Source organism: Elgaria multicarinata, chromosome 2, assembly GCF_023053635.1.
Source record: "Elgaria multicarinata webbii isolate HBS135686 ecotype San Diego chromosome 2, rElgMul1.1.pri, whole genome shotgun sequence".
Classification (NCBI taxonomy): domain Eukaryota; kingdom Metazoa; phylum Chordata; class Lepidosauria; order Squamata; family Anguidae; genus Elgaria; species Elgaria multicarinata.
Genome location: NC_086172.1, coordinates 141166146 through 141182110, shown reverse-complemented (window position 1 = coordinate 141182110; position 15965 = coordinate 141166146). Strand labels below are relative to the sequence as shown.

General features: G+C 42.4%; 1 protein-coding gene across 1 annotated transcript in view; it reads right to left on the bottom strand.

Moving 5' to 3' along the window:
* AKAP6 (A-kinase anchoring protein 6) overlaps positions 1-15413 on the bottom strand; it is a 314138-nt gene extending 298725 nt beyond the window's left edge. The window contains exon 1 of the mRNA XM_063117789.1: positions 15304-15413. The gene's annotated coding sequence lies outside the window, so the exon portion shown is untranslated. The remainder of the gene's footprint in view (positions 1-15303) is intronic.
* Between the last annotated feature and the right edge of the window lie 552 nt (positions 15414-15965).

Sequence of the window (15965 nt, the reverse complement as noted above, 5' to 3'; positions counted from 1 at the left end):
ATTTACACCAAGCAGGATATGATACTTTGAAAACGGCTTGTATATGGAGTGTGTCCTAGGCCCCGACAGTTGTCACTACTGTTATAAACTGTTTTAAAGCAGTAATGTAGACCCTGCCATTGTTTAGGCTGCAATCCTACACACATGTTACTAAGCTCATTTATTTTTTCCATAGCACCATCTATGTACATGACGTTTTACAGAGAACAGGTATGACAGTTCCTACCCCGGAAAGCAGGGGAAGAACATGTGTTTATGTCAATTACATATACTTCCGCTTAGTTACAATAAATAGGGATTGAGTGTTGGGGCTATGATTCAAAGGCTTCCTGGAAAAGCCAAATTTTGAAGAGGGGCTTAACAAAAATAAGGCAGTTCCTAGCTGGGGTTAGTGGAACTGGAGCTGCAATCCTGAGGAGGAAAGCACAAGTTGCTCCCTGGGCTCTGCTCCCTACTGAAGGAATAGCCGTTTGTTCCCAGGATGCTCTCCTTGTATTTTTTGTAAGTAAAGCAAATATTACAAAGGGTGATATCTAACATCGAAAGGAAACTCAGCCCTGTAGTGCTGCCCCTGGAATGTCCGACGGCTCAGAAGTGGGGGTCACATAACTCAGGTTTCAGAATGGCAATATTGTTTTCTTGAAGAGAAACTGCAAGTTGGTGAGTGAGCCAAAATGGAACAGATCGTATCAGTCTTGAAAGAGCATTGTAGAAGCAGTTTGGAGAAGACCTTAAAGCAACTCTAAAGTAGTTAAATGAGGACCTGAAAGTAGTCATAAAGGAGATTCTGGAGGCTGCACATAGCGAGGTCAGTGCATCCTTTGATCAGAAGCTACAAGGGGTTAAAGCTGACATAGAGGCCCAACTGCAATTTATTTCCAACGGTCTAGATAAAAGCCTACAGTTTATGCAACCAAAAAAAATATAGTGGAGTTTTCTGCTTGTACAGTTTCAGACTTGCACCCGATATGAGCAATTGGGTTAATGGTCACCCAGGGGATTTATGTGTAACCAGCATAAGTAAATCAGCTCATTGTGTTCACTGGTTTATTGCTTATTTTCTTTTGTTTATGTTTTATTGAGGGTCATTAAAGATAGCATTTTTAACATTATGAAATTAATATTGTGAAATTTTGTAGAAACAGCATTACAAAAATATTTTAAGTAAGTAAATACTCATCCGGCAGAATATAGCCCTATTTAAATAACAGCAGTAGTCCTAAATCCGTGCTTTGCATCCAAGCATGAGTCAGCATGCAGGAGCGGAAATGGTGCAGGAGTGGAAAGAGAGAAAGAATTTTCCACAATTTGCAGCAGATTCAAAGAGGTTTGGGTGCGTCGTTTTGCTATGAGACCATGGGCCTTCCTAGACGAGGCCTTAGCGCGCATTCTGTCCCGGCTTCCCTGCTGTGCGTCCAGATGACGCACAGGGGAATCCGCAGACAGGCCGCGCTGAGGCCTGGTCTTACCCGCCATAAGCGAAGTCGCTTATGGCGCGCCTTTTCCCCAGCTCCGGCCTCAGGCCGGAGCTGGGGAAAGTGTGGAGAGTTCCGCGGCTTTTCGCGGCTCCTCGCTTACTCGCGAGGAGCCGCGAAAAGCCACGGACCTGGCACGATGCGCTGTGCCCATCGTGCCAGGAGGTGGGTGATCCGGGGGGGGGGGAAGATGGCAGAGGGCGACGAAGGAGACAGCGAGGTGATGGCAGAGGGCGACGAAGGAGACAGCGAGGTGATGGCAGAGGGCGACGAAGGAGACAGCGAGGTGATGGCAGAGGGCGACGAAGGAGATGTTGGGGGGGCGGAGGGCGACGAAGGAGATGGTGGGGGGGCGGAGGGCGACGAAGGAGATGGTGGGGGGGGCGGAGGGCGACGAAGGAGATGGTGGGGGGGCGGAGGGCGACGAAGGAGATGGTGGGGGGGGCGGAGGGCGACGAAGGAGATGGTGGGGGGGCGGAGGGCGACGAAGGAGATGGTGGGGGGGGCGGAGGGCGACGAAGGAGATGGTGGGGGGGCGGAGGGCGACGAAGGAGATGGTGGGGGGGGCGGAGGGCGACGAAGGAGATGGTGGGGGGGCGGAGGGCGACGAAGGAGATGGTGGGGGGGCGGAGGGCGACGAAGGAGACGGCGAGGGGGGCGGATGGGGGGGATTAAATTAAAAAAAAACCCTTACCTTCTCCGGCGGCTTCGGGCCCCACATGGCCCCTTTAAAAAAAAAAAAACATGGCCGACGCTGCAGGGCTTCCGTCGTCCCTGCGGGTCGGCCGTCTAGGAGGCTGGGCGGCGCGCGTTAAACTTAGCACGCCGTCGCCCCGCCTCCCTGCCGGCTTATCCCGGCAGGTCTAGCAAGGCCCCATAGTTCCCTACATGCATGGAGGAGAGAACATGCTATCAATGGCTATACTATATATATTGTGGTGAGAAAAAGTTTGTGAATGCTAATTACAGCTTAGGTTGATATACCAACTACACCCTTATCTGGATGGAGATAGCCTAGCTACAGTTATCCATGCTCTGATAACCTCTCATTTGGATTACTGCAATGTGTTATACATGGGGCTGCTTTTGAAAACGGTCCAGAAACTTCAGCTGGTACAAAACAGGGCAGTCCGCCTACTAACAGGGACTGGCCAGCGAGATCATATTATGCCAGTCCTTCTACAACTTCATTGGCTCCCAGTCCAGGTCTGGGCCCGATTCAAAGTGCTGGTATTGACATTCAAAGCCCTAAACAGTTTGGGGACACATAATTTGAAGGAACGCCTCCTCCCATATGTACCTGCCTAGACCTTAAGATCATCCACAGGGGCTCTTCTCTGTGAACCCCTGCCAAAGGAAGTGAGGCAGGTGGCTACTAAGAGGAGGGCTTTCTCCGTTGTGGCGTCCTGGCTGTGGAATGAGCTCCCCAGAGAGGTCCGCCTGGCACCTACACTGTACTCCTTTCGTCGCCAGCTGAAGACCTTTTTATACACTCAGTATTTTAACACTTAATTTTAACTCAAATTTAAATTATAATGTTTTAACTCTGTATTTTAATCTTATATCAATTTTTGCTGCATGGTTTTATCCTGGTTGTGCTTTTTATCCTGTATTTTGTATTTGTGTTTTTTGACTGTTGGTTGTTTTGTTATGGTTTTAATTTTTGTGAACCGCCCATTGAGCTTCGGCTATTGGGCAGTATAAAAATGTAACAAATAAATAAATAAATAAATAAATTATGGAAGTTCCATAGTTTTACCATAATAGCCTTCATGAATCAATACCAGTCCTTTTTTAAATATCCAATAAGATTCATACTAACCAATTTCATATCTTGTGAAATAAAAAAATGCATAAATTAGGCAAACTATGGCTGAGTTCGGATGACACGCTAATCAACGGGGTGGGTGGGTGGTGGTAATAGGAACAGAATGGGAAACAACCATTGATTAGTGTGTCATCTGAACTCAGCCAATGAGTACTTACGAACCAGGGTTTGGGCAAAAGTAAGTGAACCCCTGGTTGCATCAGTTCAATTAAAGGGAATAATTAGAAGCAGGTATTTAAGCAATTAGGCCTTCAGGAGTGAGTTTGGGAGGCCACACTCTGTAAAAGGATCAGAAACTTTGTGAGTTTTTTTCACCATACTGTTGTGTGGAAATATGTCAAGCCACAATTAAAAGGTATCTCTGTCGACCTCACAAAGCAGTTATTTTATTTATTTATTTATTTATTTATTTATTTATTACATTTTTATACCGCCCAATAGCCGAAGCTCTCTGGGCGGTTCACAAAAATTAAAATCATCATAAAACAACCAACAAGTTAAAAATACAAATACAAAATACAATATAAAAAGCACAACCAGGATAAAACCACGCAGCAAAATTGATATAAGGTTAAAATACAGAGTTAAAACAGTATAATTTAAATTTAAGTTAAAATTAAGTGTTAAAATACTGAGTGAATAAAAAGGTCTTCAGCTGGCGACGAAAGGAGTACAGTGTAGGCGCCAGGCGGACCTCTCTGGGGAGCTCATTCCACAACCGGGGTGCCACAGCGGAGAAAGCCCTCCGCTGTGTTACTCATTATTGTTACTCATCAGTCTAGTAAGGGATACAAAACAATTTCTAAGGATTTGGGGCTCCACCAAACCACTGTCAGACAGTCTACAAATGGAGAAGGTTTGAGGCTCCACAGTCAGTCCACCCAGGAGTGGTCATCCTACCAAAATCTCTCTTAGAACAAAACAAAGCATCATCCAGGAAGTCAAAAAGAATCCCAGAGTAATATCCAAGAATCTGCAGGCCATCCTCACCTTGGCTAATGTGAGTGTTCATGACTCATCAATCAGAAAAAAAAGCCTGAAAAAGAATGGTGTTCATGGGAGGATAGCCAGGAGGAAACCAGTGCTCTCTAAAAAGAACATTGAAGTTCGTTAAAGATCGCATAGATGATCACCAATGTTCCCTGGCCAGTCCAGTCGAAGGTAGAAGTTTTTGGCCTCAAAGATAAATGTTATGTTTGGCAAAAAAAAACCATGAATTCTAACAAAAGAACGATCAAGCATGTAGCGGGAATGTGATGGTTTTGGCCTGCTCTGCTGCCTCAGGACCTGGACAGCTTGTCATCATTGACACAATAATAAATTCTGCAGTGTATCAGAAGATTCTAGAGGAGAATGTCAGGCCATCCGTCCATGAGCTGAACCTGAACCAAAAGTTCAGGCAATGATCCTAAACAAGCAGGTTTACAAAAGAATGGCTGCAGAAGAAGAAATTCCATGTTTTAGAAAGATCTAGTCAAAGTCTGGAATACACCCCATCGAAATTTGCGACAGGACCTAAAGCAAGCTGTCTATGCAAGGAAGCCTTCAAATTAGGGTGACCATATGGAAAGGAGGGCAGGACTCCTGTATCGTGAATAGTTGTATAAAAAAGGGAATTTCAGCAGGTGTCGATTGTATGCATGCAGCACCTGATGAAATTCCTTCTTCATCACAACAGTTACAGGAAATGCTTACTTGAAGTCATTTGCCGTGAAAGGGATGGGGGTGGGCAACGCCGACAACCATTTACTGAATCTAAAGGTTTACATGCTTTTTCACTCATGGTTATTGAATGCTGAATCAGTTGTATGTAAAGTAATCGTGAAAAAGCATCATGTTTGTGTGTCATTGTTACCTATTGTTCTTTATCTAGAATTATGGGGTAAGATTAAGATCTAATAAGATTTTAGACTGGAAATACATGACAATCCTAAGTGGTTCACAAACTTTTTCTTCCTAAGTGGTTCACAAACTTTTTCTTGCCACTGTATTACCTCCAATATCTCAGGCAGTATCCCTCTCCATACCAGTTGCTTGGGAACATGAGCAAGAAGGTCTTGTGCTTGTATTCTGCCTTAATTGGTTGCTGCTGGACTAGATAAGCTTTTGGTTTGATCCAGCATGGCAATTCCTATGTGCCTTTTTGTCCTCTAGTCCCATCTCTGGTGTCAGCATGCCCATCCAGTCTTGCCCCCAAATCTCTGCATGGATAGCAGAAGGTCTGAGAAGTGTGCCTATGCATATAGACCTGTGTACACATAGGCACTCACTGCAATCGGGAACCCCTTTGATCAGTCTTCTAGATGCACTAGGGAACCTATGTGCAAACACTTGTAGTCACCTCTTTCAGACCTGCCACTGAATACACAAAGGTCAGGGGCAGGGCCCATTAACACACAGTGAGTGCTTTGATCTTCATGGGAAAGTGACTAACCCTTGGCACACTTTTATGAAGGTCAAATTGAAGAGATCCTTCATTATAGATTAGGCTTGCCCCCTGTTCCTTATTTCAAGGAACAGCTCCTTCTTTAATAATACTAAATGTTAATACTAAATAAAGAATCATTACTTTAAAAATAGCTTACCAGATGTAGAATTAAATTCAGTCCCAAGACAAAGAGAAGCACTGCTCACCAAGGGAAAAGTGTGCTTTTTATAATGGTATTTTTGAAATTGTGTGTTTTGATGATTTCCCAACATGAAGAGTTTGGGGATATTAGGGATTACTAGAAACAAGTGACTTTGCAAAGGGTTGCTGCTGCTAAGATATTTTTAGAATTTTCAAGGCGGACGAACGAGAGATGAAATTATAAAGCTGTCTTAGATAGTAGAGAAAGCAAATGTAAATGAGCTGCCTTGGTGATATAGAGTGTTTTTTTCTGGAGTATAGCTCTGATGGTTCAAGGTGAAATTCTCACATCTTAGTCTGTTTTTCACATGGTAAGGGCAAAGTTAGGGGCTGCATGGAAAGTGCTTAAGGAAATTTCAATTTGTTTGTGAGCGGAAAGTAATGCCATGTCTACACCAGCCGTTTATTCCAGGATAATATTGAAGACATCCCTACAAGGCCACATGACGCAGAGCTGATCCTGCGGTGCTCTTGGGTTGATCCCTCAGTTATTCAGGAATATCACTGACTGCTGTTTTTTTGGCTGTCTCCTACAATCCCGAAGTCCGCGGCTGGTGTGCCCCATCCCTTCGTGAAACTGTTGCTGTTCGCTGCAAGCTCCTGGCTCAGCAAATAGCCAAGCTGCTGTGAAGGGCGTGTGCATGGGCATTGGTGTGTTTCATCACTGAGTGGTTTTTTTTATAAAAAAAATCTCTTTAGAAACCTCCCAATATCTCTGTGCAGCAGCGCATTTTCAACACAGTACCTATCCCCCCTTGTGTTGTTGTGTGTCTGCGCGTGTGCACATCTCTCAGGAGTTATTAAAAAAAAGCCGTGCCCTGTACCCATATTCCTAGTCCCGCCCACTTCTGCCGATACACATCTGGTACCGCTGTCACGGGGCACACATTCTCCCGCAATGGCTCTCCTTTACTTGTGGGAAACATTGGGGGGGGTGCCCCATAAGTGCCAATTGCGGAACCTGGGAACCATCATGATTATCCCTCTTCCGTTGCGAAAGGGCTGTAGATGTAGATTAGCTCAAAGAAGGAAATCAGGGGCAAGAAGGGATTTTTCCTTCATGTAAACAAGTATGTACCAGAGACTGGAACAATGGATTTAGGTAAAGGAGCAAACATTGCCTCTTATCTTGCTGAGATGCATGTTCTGACTGGGGATGTTTTTGCTGGGATGGTGGTGGTGGTGATGGTGGTACATTTATTGGGGATGGGAAAATACCATCCTAATATGTAAATTGCTATCAATGGATCACCTTTGTAGGCTTTTGATTTTTAATCTTTCTTGTTAGTTAATCTGTCCAATTGTCTTTTCTTCAAGTTTACTAACTTGCAGCTGCAAGCCATTTAAGCTATATCGGCATGATAGCCAAGCTCTTTCTGAGAAGAGGAAAAGTATTGAGAGTTTGCCATCTCATTACCAGTGAATGGGTCTGTCATGATGATTTTGGCTAAACTGTCACTGATGGAAGGGCAAGGCTTTGAGAAAACAACTTCAATGGTCTTCTAATGGCTGTCGATGGTTTCAGGATGGGCAATTCACCTGTGGAGGTAGGGTCTCAGACAGGTGCTTTGCTGACTCTGCGTGTATATTGGGGGAGGAGGGAGCTTTTATAAAATTAATAGGAGCTTCTTCCATTGTCTCATTTTCTCCCCAATTTGTGGTAGTGGAACCTTGTTCGTATTTCATTCTTTAGAACAAACGAAGTCAAAATATAGGGTTATTCATTCTAGCTTTCCAGCAAGGTAGGAAAAAACAACAGTTATTTCTAAAGAAAGTGTCTATATGGTTTTTTTAAGTTTTAAAAGTTTATGAAGAGAAATGAAAGCAAACTTTTCATTCCAATCATCAGAACTCTTCTGTAGTCACAGAGCTGGTGATCCAACTTGCATGGGTGGCGGGTCATTACACCCTCACTCATATAAAGCGTCATCACATGGGGGAAATCGCGTTTCCTTGCCATCGCTTCTCTGCTCTGGCGCTTGTCCCTCATTACTTTCTCATTCTGCCCAGAGGGGAAAGAGGAAGTAAACAAAGGCCACGTGGCCCATTCAGAGGCCGTTTTAATTGTGTCGCTCTTCCTGCACGCAGCAGGAGATTCCGCTTTTAAAAAATGGATTTTTGGTGGGGTCTTTTTTGTGATGGAAAAATGAGCAGAAGGAGCAGGAAGAGCATGAGAGGTGACCATCGTCATCTAAAGGACGCATGCACATCTGTAAGTGGGCAGCAGCGAGTGTGTGTTAAAACGCTCATCTGATGAACCTCATAATATCAAAAGGCAGCTACTTGTCATGGAGGAAACATGCTCCCCACATACACTTTTTGTGGTGAAAGAATCATGCTAATCATGCCATCCAAATGCTCTCTATGTAAGAGAACCTCTGAACACAAACTTTCTTGTTTTTCTCTATACAGAGGTATTTCACCTTTAATATTATTATGCATGTTTTAAAGCATTCAAACTATGCATGAACAGAACAAATGGTAGTATACAATGTCAGTCCTCTATAGAGGAGACCCATTGAAATGAATAAGACTTATGTTAGTCATGACTAAGGTAAGTCTCATTCATTTCAATGGGTCTACTCTATGTAAGACTAATGTTGGATACTACCCAAATATTTCAGTTTGGGCTAAATCTGTTCTACTAATGTGGCATTTCAGTCTTTGTTAGATATTCTAACTTTCAGTATATATTTTATTAATGTGCACTAATCCTGTTCAAGCTAGAGCATTGCAGAGATCGTGGTAGCGTGGAAGTTACTCTAGGGAGCCCATTTCCAGTTTTTTAGATATCTGTTCATACTCCATCCCGAAAATGAGATTTGCACTATAATACTATCGTCCCCAAAAGGGCATCAGTAGGGGAGACCCAATCTCGGAACCCTCTTCCCTAAAGCCATGGAAACCTACAAGTCTTGTTCTTCTCAGATGTTGGAACTTTGACAATGGAGAGGGGGGAAAGGAGGCGTGTTGGAAGATTAGATACACAGCTTTCCTGGTCTCCAGACACTTCCTCCGCCCCCAACCAGCTGAGACCAATGGGAGGGAATTTGTAAAAATAACAACACAAAAACACCACTCCTTCCCCATTTTGACCCTGCCGCCACGTGCCTAGTGGGGCTTTGAATTGTTCAGAGTCTGTGACACTGGAGGCTTACAGGTAGGATTGCTCTGTTCAGGTTTATAAATGGACTATGGACAAAAAAGGAGGAGCAATGACTTGGGGGAAATGTCACCTGTCAAAGAGGGGAAGGCAGTCAACCTTAAAAAAGAGAGCTGAGAAAATGGTGAGTTCTAGGGATATATCTCTAGCTTGGGGCCAGGTTATTTGAAGGAACACCTCCTCCCATATGTGCCTGCCCGGACATTAAGATCATGCACAGGGGTCCTTCTCCGTGAGCCCCTGCCAAAGGAAGTGAGGCAGGTGGCTACTAGGATGAGGGCTTTCTCTGTTGTGGCACCCCGGTTGTGGAACGAGGTCTCCAGAGAGGTCCGCCTGGCGCCTGCACTGTATTCTTTTCATCGCCAGCTGAAGACCTTTTTATTTTCTCAGTATTTTAACACCTAATTTAACTTAAATTTAAATTTTGCTGTTTTAATTCTGTATTTTAATCCTATATCAATTTCTGCTGTCTGGTATTATCCTGGTTGTGCTTTTTATATTGTATTTTGTATTTGGATTTTTAGATTGTTGGTTATTTTATTATGTCCTCATGGTTTTAATTTTTGTGAACCACCCAGAGAGCTTCCGCTATTGGGCGGTATAAAAATGTAATTAATAATAATAATAATAATAATAATAATAATAATAATAATAATCTCTTCCATTTCTGTCTTCACCCTCCTCCCAGCTCTGTTCCTTTGAGTACTTTTCTCCAGTTTTCAATAGACTTTTAAAGAATCTAGCATTGGAGGCTGGTGGCACCAGTGTCAGTGGGGCTGTAAATCCCTTGGGTTTCAGTCAGAACTATTCAGAACCAGCTTTCCAAGGTGCAGAGATGGAAACCTGGAGTGGATTCACTGCCCCTGTGACATCAGAGCCACCAGCCTCCACTGAAATCTAATTATAAAATACCAGACCACACAGAGCAAGATCTATTTGAGATTTTTGTGAAAGTAAAAAACAATATTGCCAGAAATTATTTTAACCTTTCTAGACTTCCATTCCAAATCAACAGCTCAATTCAGACACAATGACAAACCATGGTTTTGAGAATGAGAAATGGCATGCCACCTTCCTCTCCTGTTCTTTCGTATATACAGGAAGATTAGAAACTTCCGCTTCCACTTCACAACAACTCACAGTTTGCTGTTTCATCCACATACCTTCAATCCAAAATTCCCATAATAGTTTGATCCTGATGTAGTATCTTGGTTTGAGGGGAAACTGTGGTTTGCACAAACCATGGTCTGCTGCATGGTTTGAACAAACTGTGGTTTGTACAAACCATGGTGGATATGGCAAGCTATGCTGCAAAGTAGATATAGCAGATTATAATCTCTTCCCCACCTTGCACATGAAGGAAGGGGGAATGTAAAGAACAGTGGGTGAGCCTAAAGCTCACCTCGCAGTGACAAACCATGGTTGTCATTATGGGCTAAGAGAGCCAATATCCAACATTCCTGAGAAATTGTATCTTTAATACAGTCACATTTTGACCATAAAATACATGCTTCATAAAGAACATTAGTGGCTGAGTGAACTAGAAAATTCTAAACTCTGCTACAGATCCTAACATCATTTTCTCTTCATTGAGCCTTATGATGGCCTTATAGGCCCCTTCCAACTCTACTATTCTATGATTCTATGATTCTGTTTACATTGCAGAAAGTCTGCACAACTGGTCAAGTCAAATGCAGTCTACCAAGAACTTGATGAACATCCTGTTTTTGCTACCTGCCTGCTATTGCAACAACCAGGAGGATAGCAAAGTGCTAGGCAGGACACAATACATGGCCAGTGGATTGAGTTTGGCCTGATGAGTCATGTTTTACAGGCTTCCATTTAATGGGAAACAGTTCCCAGCTGGTCATGGCCAGTCTAAAGAAGGTGGCACTTATCTGGTTCAGTGATCCAAGAATGAAATTCCCAGCAGACAGGAAGTTAAAAGTTGGCATTGAGGAAGCTGCACATTCCTCTTATTTAAGACTATGGTAATTTCATACTGATAGTTGTCAGATGACTCGAGTAAAGTATTTAGCCCATTCTCTACTTTGCTTTCAATTAATTGGTTAAAATAAATGTTCCCATATCTTAAAATAGGTGATAAAATGATTGTGATGGGGGCATAATCTCCTACATTATTAGAAACAGCAGATGTACCTCACATAGTTCCATCAAGATGGAATGGCTAAGAGGAAATTCCAATTAAAAATCCACACTTTTAGCTTGTGATTAATTCCACTAATCCACTAATTGCCCTGATTAGTGCTTTCAGCTCTGCTAACATATGCTAACTAACTATCTACCAAGGCATGGTCATGTTTCTGAAGTTAGCAAATCTTTACGTTAGAACACCTGTTTTCTTCTTGATTTGGTCTTGGGGCTCATAAAATGTATTTTAATTAAAATCCCTGATAACATTCTTTGTAAAGCTAAGGTTGAATAACCACAAACACCCCTCATTTTGTAATATTTTTATGCTGTCCTTGTGGCTCTAACAATGGCCTCTTGCGGGGGGGGGGGGGACAAGCGTTACTGTTGGCCCCGTCTTTCCATGTGTATATTCAAATCAGATATAAGCAAAAACCACTGGTACTTTCAGCACCATTAAAACATGAGAAAGGACAACAAGTCAGACTTCAGATCATTGTGTAGGTCTATTCGATGGATGCCAGGCTAATTGGTCCAAACAAGAACCATTTATTGTTCAGATCCTGTCATTATGCCCCACCCTACTAGCAAGCAGAGTTGTGTTATATTTCTGGAAATATTGTACAGCATCATATTCTAATAATGGGAGGTTCCTATTATATTATGATGATTGTTGGAATGACTAGTGATGAGTTTAAATAAAGCAAACTAAATATTTTACAAATAATAATAAAGCTCCTGGCTCTGATATCAATACTAGGTATGATATAGAAGAATCTATTTTATCATTTGTCTATTACCAATGAGTATTTTCAAGGGGAAACAATGCAGAGAGAGAGAGAGAGAGATGATGATGATGCTTTAAAAATTAACATAAATTTGTAGAATATGGGTGGGGGAATAGGGGGGGGGGGGCTTCTAGAAGATTGACTGATTTATCCGAGCCTTCTTTTAAAGTTTCTGGTTAATTTATTCGAATAACTGCAAATGCAGCCACATTGTACAGCAATAACCTTAAGCACTTTACCAAGCATGCAACTCTACTTCCAGTCTCTCCAATTAGGAACTTATGAAGCTCCCTTACCTAGTGAGACCATTTCTCCATCAAGCCCATCTAGCTGAATGTCCACACTGACTGAGTTTCAGATAGAAACTACTTGGATATACCAGGGATTGGACCTGGAACCTTCCGCATGCAAAGCATGTGTTCTGCCACAGACTTATGGTCCCTCCACAGTTGGCTACTGTTTACTAAGGGACAAAATAGACTCTCTAGTCATGATGTATCAAAGGCGCTATGCCTCTCAATACAAATTGCTGGGGAACATGAATGGCATGGTGCTATTGCATTCTTGTGGGCTTCTCATAAACATCTTGTTGGCCACTGTGGGAACAGATTGTTAGACTAGATACAGCGTTGGTTAGATGCAGCAGTGCTTTTCCTGTGTTCTTATGTTCAAGCCTACAATCAGGTCAGTGGGGCTGTCCTGCCAAACACTGCCTTTACCGACCCTATCATAGAATCATAGAATAGCAGAGTTGGAAGGGGCCTACAAGGCCATCGAGTCCAACCCCCTGCTCAATGCAGGAATCCACCCTAAAGCATCCCTGACAGATGGTTGTCCAGCTGCCTCTTGAATGCCTCTAGTGTGGGAGAGCCCACAACCTCCCTAGGTAGCTGATTCCACTGTCGCACTGCTCTAACAGTCAGGAAGTTTTTCCTGATGTCCAGCCGGAATCTGGCTTCCTTTAACTTGAGCCCGTTATTCCGTGTCCTGCACTCTGGGAGAATCGAGAAGAGATCCTGGCCCTCCTCTGTGTGACAACCTTTTAAGTATTTGAAGAGTGCTATCATGTCTCCCCTCAATCTTCTCCTCTCCAGGCTAAACATGCCCAGTTCTTTCAGTCTCTCTTCATAGGGCTTTGTTTCTAGACCTCTGATCATCCTGGTTGCCCTCTTCTGAACACGCTCCAGCTTGTCTGCGTCCTTCTTGAATTGTGGAGCCCAGAACTGGACGCAATACTCTAGATAATCGCAATAATCACTGATGTGGATGAAAATGAGATAGTTCAGGGATTCTGTACGGATTCTGTACCCTAAGCACTAAATAGCATGCCTTGGGCATCCTAAGATGCTTGAATGAGTGGACTTGATCTTTTAATCTTTCAAAAGTCTTTTAATCTTTTTTTTTTAAAGCTTCAGTTATGCTTCATAAAATGGGATGCATCCAGAAGATATGTGTTTGCTTTTCTCTATATTGCGGACATAATTTATGTCTGTTATAGGGCACATACGCATTTTATGTTTTTCCTCTGTTCTGGGGACACATGTCTCTTTCTGACAAATGATTTGGTCCCAGACAATAAAAGTCTGCTGCTGATTATTAATTATGCTGCTTTTCCAAACGAGGGGCATATGCTCCTGGGTTTAATTCCCAAGTAGTAACTTATTTGCTTCAGGTTCAACATAATCCAGCCAGTAGCCAGACATTCCCTATCTTGCTAACTCATGCCTTTTGCATGGCTGGTGAACACCCAGTAGCCCCTGGAGACTTCTTTTCATAGGACAACACAATGTCCCTTTTTAACCGTCACAGTAAATAAAGCACTCACTAATGTCTTTTTCCTGGTTTAAAAGAACAGATGTATACTTAGACCATGCTGGATAATGCACTTAGGTTACAGTGCAGGCTGCCTAATTAAGATCAAAAAGATCCATTATAGATAATGCCAGATGAGGCCTTTGTGCTTATTACTGCTATGAAAAACAATCAGCTCTTTTCTACATTTGTTCTTTTACACTTTGTATAAGTACACTTATACTTTGAGTTTTCTTTCTTTTTTACTGTTTAGGTGTTTGATCAAACAACAAAATCACCACCAATCACATCTATTCCCCCCACTTCCAGCTGCATTTTTAAAAAAAGAACTATGATAAGCAAGGCAGAGATGAAGGCCACTCCCTAATTCCTAGTGGACATGTCGGCCAGTTAAACCAACACGTGTCTGGTATTTTCTTTCCTTTTCACAGCAAACAGCTGAAACAATGACTCATCTAAACATTCATAGACAATGAATTGCTTTATCCTACCCATCCAGGTTACATGAAAACCAACGTTGGCTTCCAGAAGAACTATCACCAACAAAAAATGTGATTACGAAGCAGAAACATTTAAATCCCATCAATAACTACTAAAAATTGCCCTGATGTTAAACATACAATTGACGCTCTAAGATGTGCATTTTCTCTGTTGAAAAGAAGTTAGCACAGCTACTAATGTTCTCACGATATTTATGTAAGATCAGCAATACCAGCTGAGAGGCTCTTTTTGTTGGCTACACCTTTACTGCAATTGCAGTAGAAGGTTTGCTTTCTTTCCTGTAAATGAGTATGCCCAAGATCCAATCAATATCCCTTCTCTAGGTTAAAAACAACATTCGTAGGTAGGAGGAACATCCTCACCTCATGACTTTGGGGAGATGGAGGGACTTTGTATTCCCTATGATTTATAAACCATTAAACAAGAACAGCACAGAATCCCATTTAAAGTCATCGCAGTGCCAACTGCTTATTCAGCACTGGTTAGCATTTTTAACCTGCTATCTTGCTATCAAACCCCACCAAAGATAAATAATGATGCTCCAAACCACTTAAAATATCCAAAGTTTAAGAATATAAGAAGCTCGCATCTCATAAACATGTAGGTGGATATGGATTTTAAAAAATCTTCTTGGCTTATAGGAATAAGCTCTTACATCCATGAAGAAATACAACCAGGCACACCAGAGGTATGGAATTCAAATACATTGTGCACCTCTTCAGAAAAGCAGCAAGGTCAGAGATATGTACGTGTGTGAGAGTGTGTGTGTTCTGTCTGGCTCTTGTAGGCCTTTGTCTAAGCCATTCTGCCTGAAAAAAATATATTTAGGCATGCAGCATCCCTCCTCCATACCCATCCTCAGGAGGCAAAACTCAGACTCTCTAATAATAGGAGAGACCCGTACAAATCAGGCAAGCGGCACGCACAAATAAGAAAAGGCTCATGTTAACACTCACCATCTCCTGCTCACACCATCCTCTTTTGATGTTTACAGCCCAATCTGTAGGATGCAATACTAGGAGGTGCCTTGTTTGACCTGCTGCATGATGCTGTGACATCAGTTCAGATGATGCAGCTCATTATGGGAAAGGCTGCTGTTGCTATGGCAACCGAGATGTGATAGGAATCCTTACTGCATTTCCAGGGGAGCCCAAGACAATACGGAAGCTTTTTAAAGAGACAGACAAGAAAAAAGGCAAGACGGATGGGAAAAGTGCAGTGTCACTGTATTTTTTTTTAAACACATACACATCAGTGTTGTAAGAATATATGTATATCCTTGCTGAGGGAAAATATGGCTTGAGAATTTTTCTCTATGCTATGGCAACAAATCTACATACATGCATCTATGTTCAAAATTATTTATTCTATGTAGGAAAACATTCATACAATTAATTCAGGCTGGCTAATGAAAGTCATCTTCTAAACATCATACTGTGTAGTATAAGTCACACAAGCTGATTTGTGTAGCCATGTCTCCAGCGTTAAGGCTGTTAGAATATGAACTAAAGTCTCTTTTCTAAATCCTGCCCCACCCAAATTAGTTCCTAGACCCTGAGGCTCTTAGAAATCGTGTGTATGTGTGTGCAATGTGTGTTAAAGCTGCAGCATAAATTTG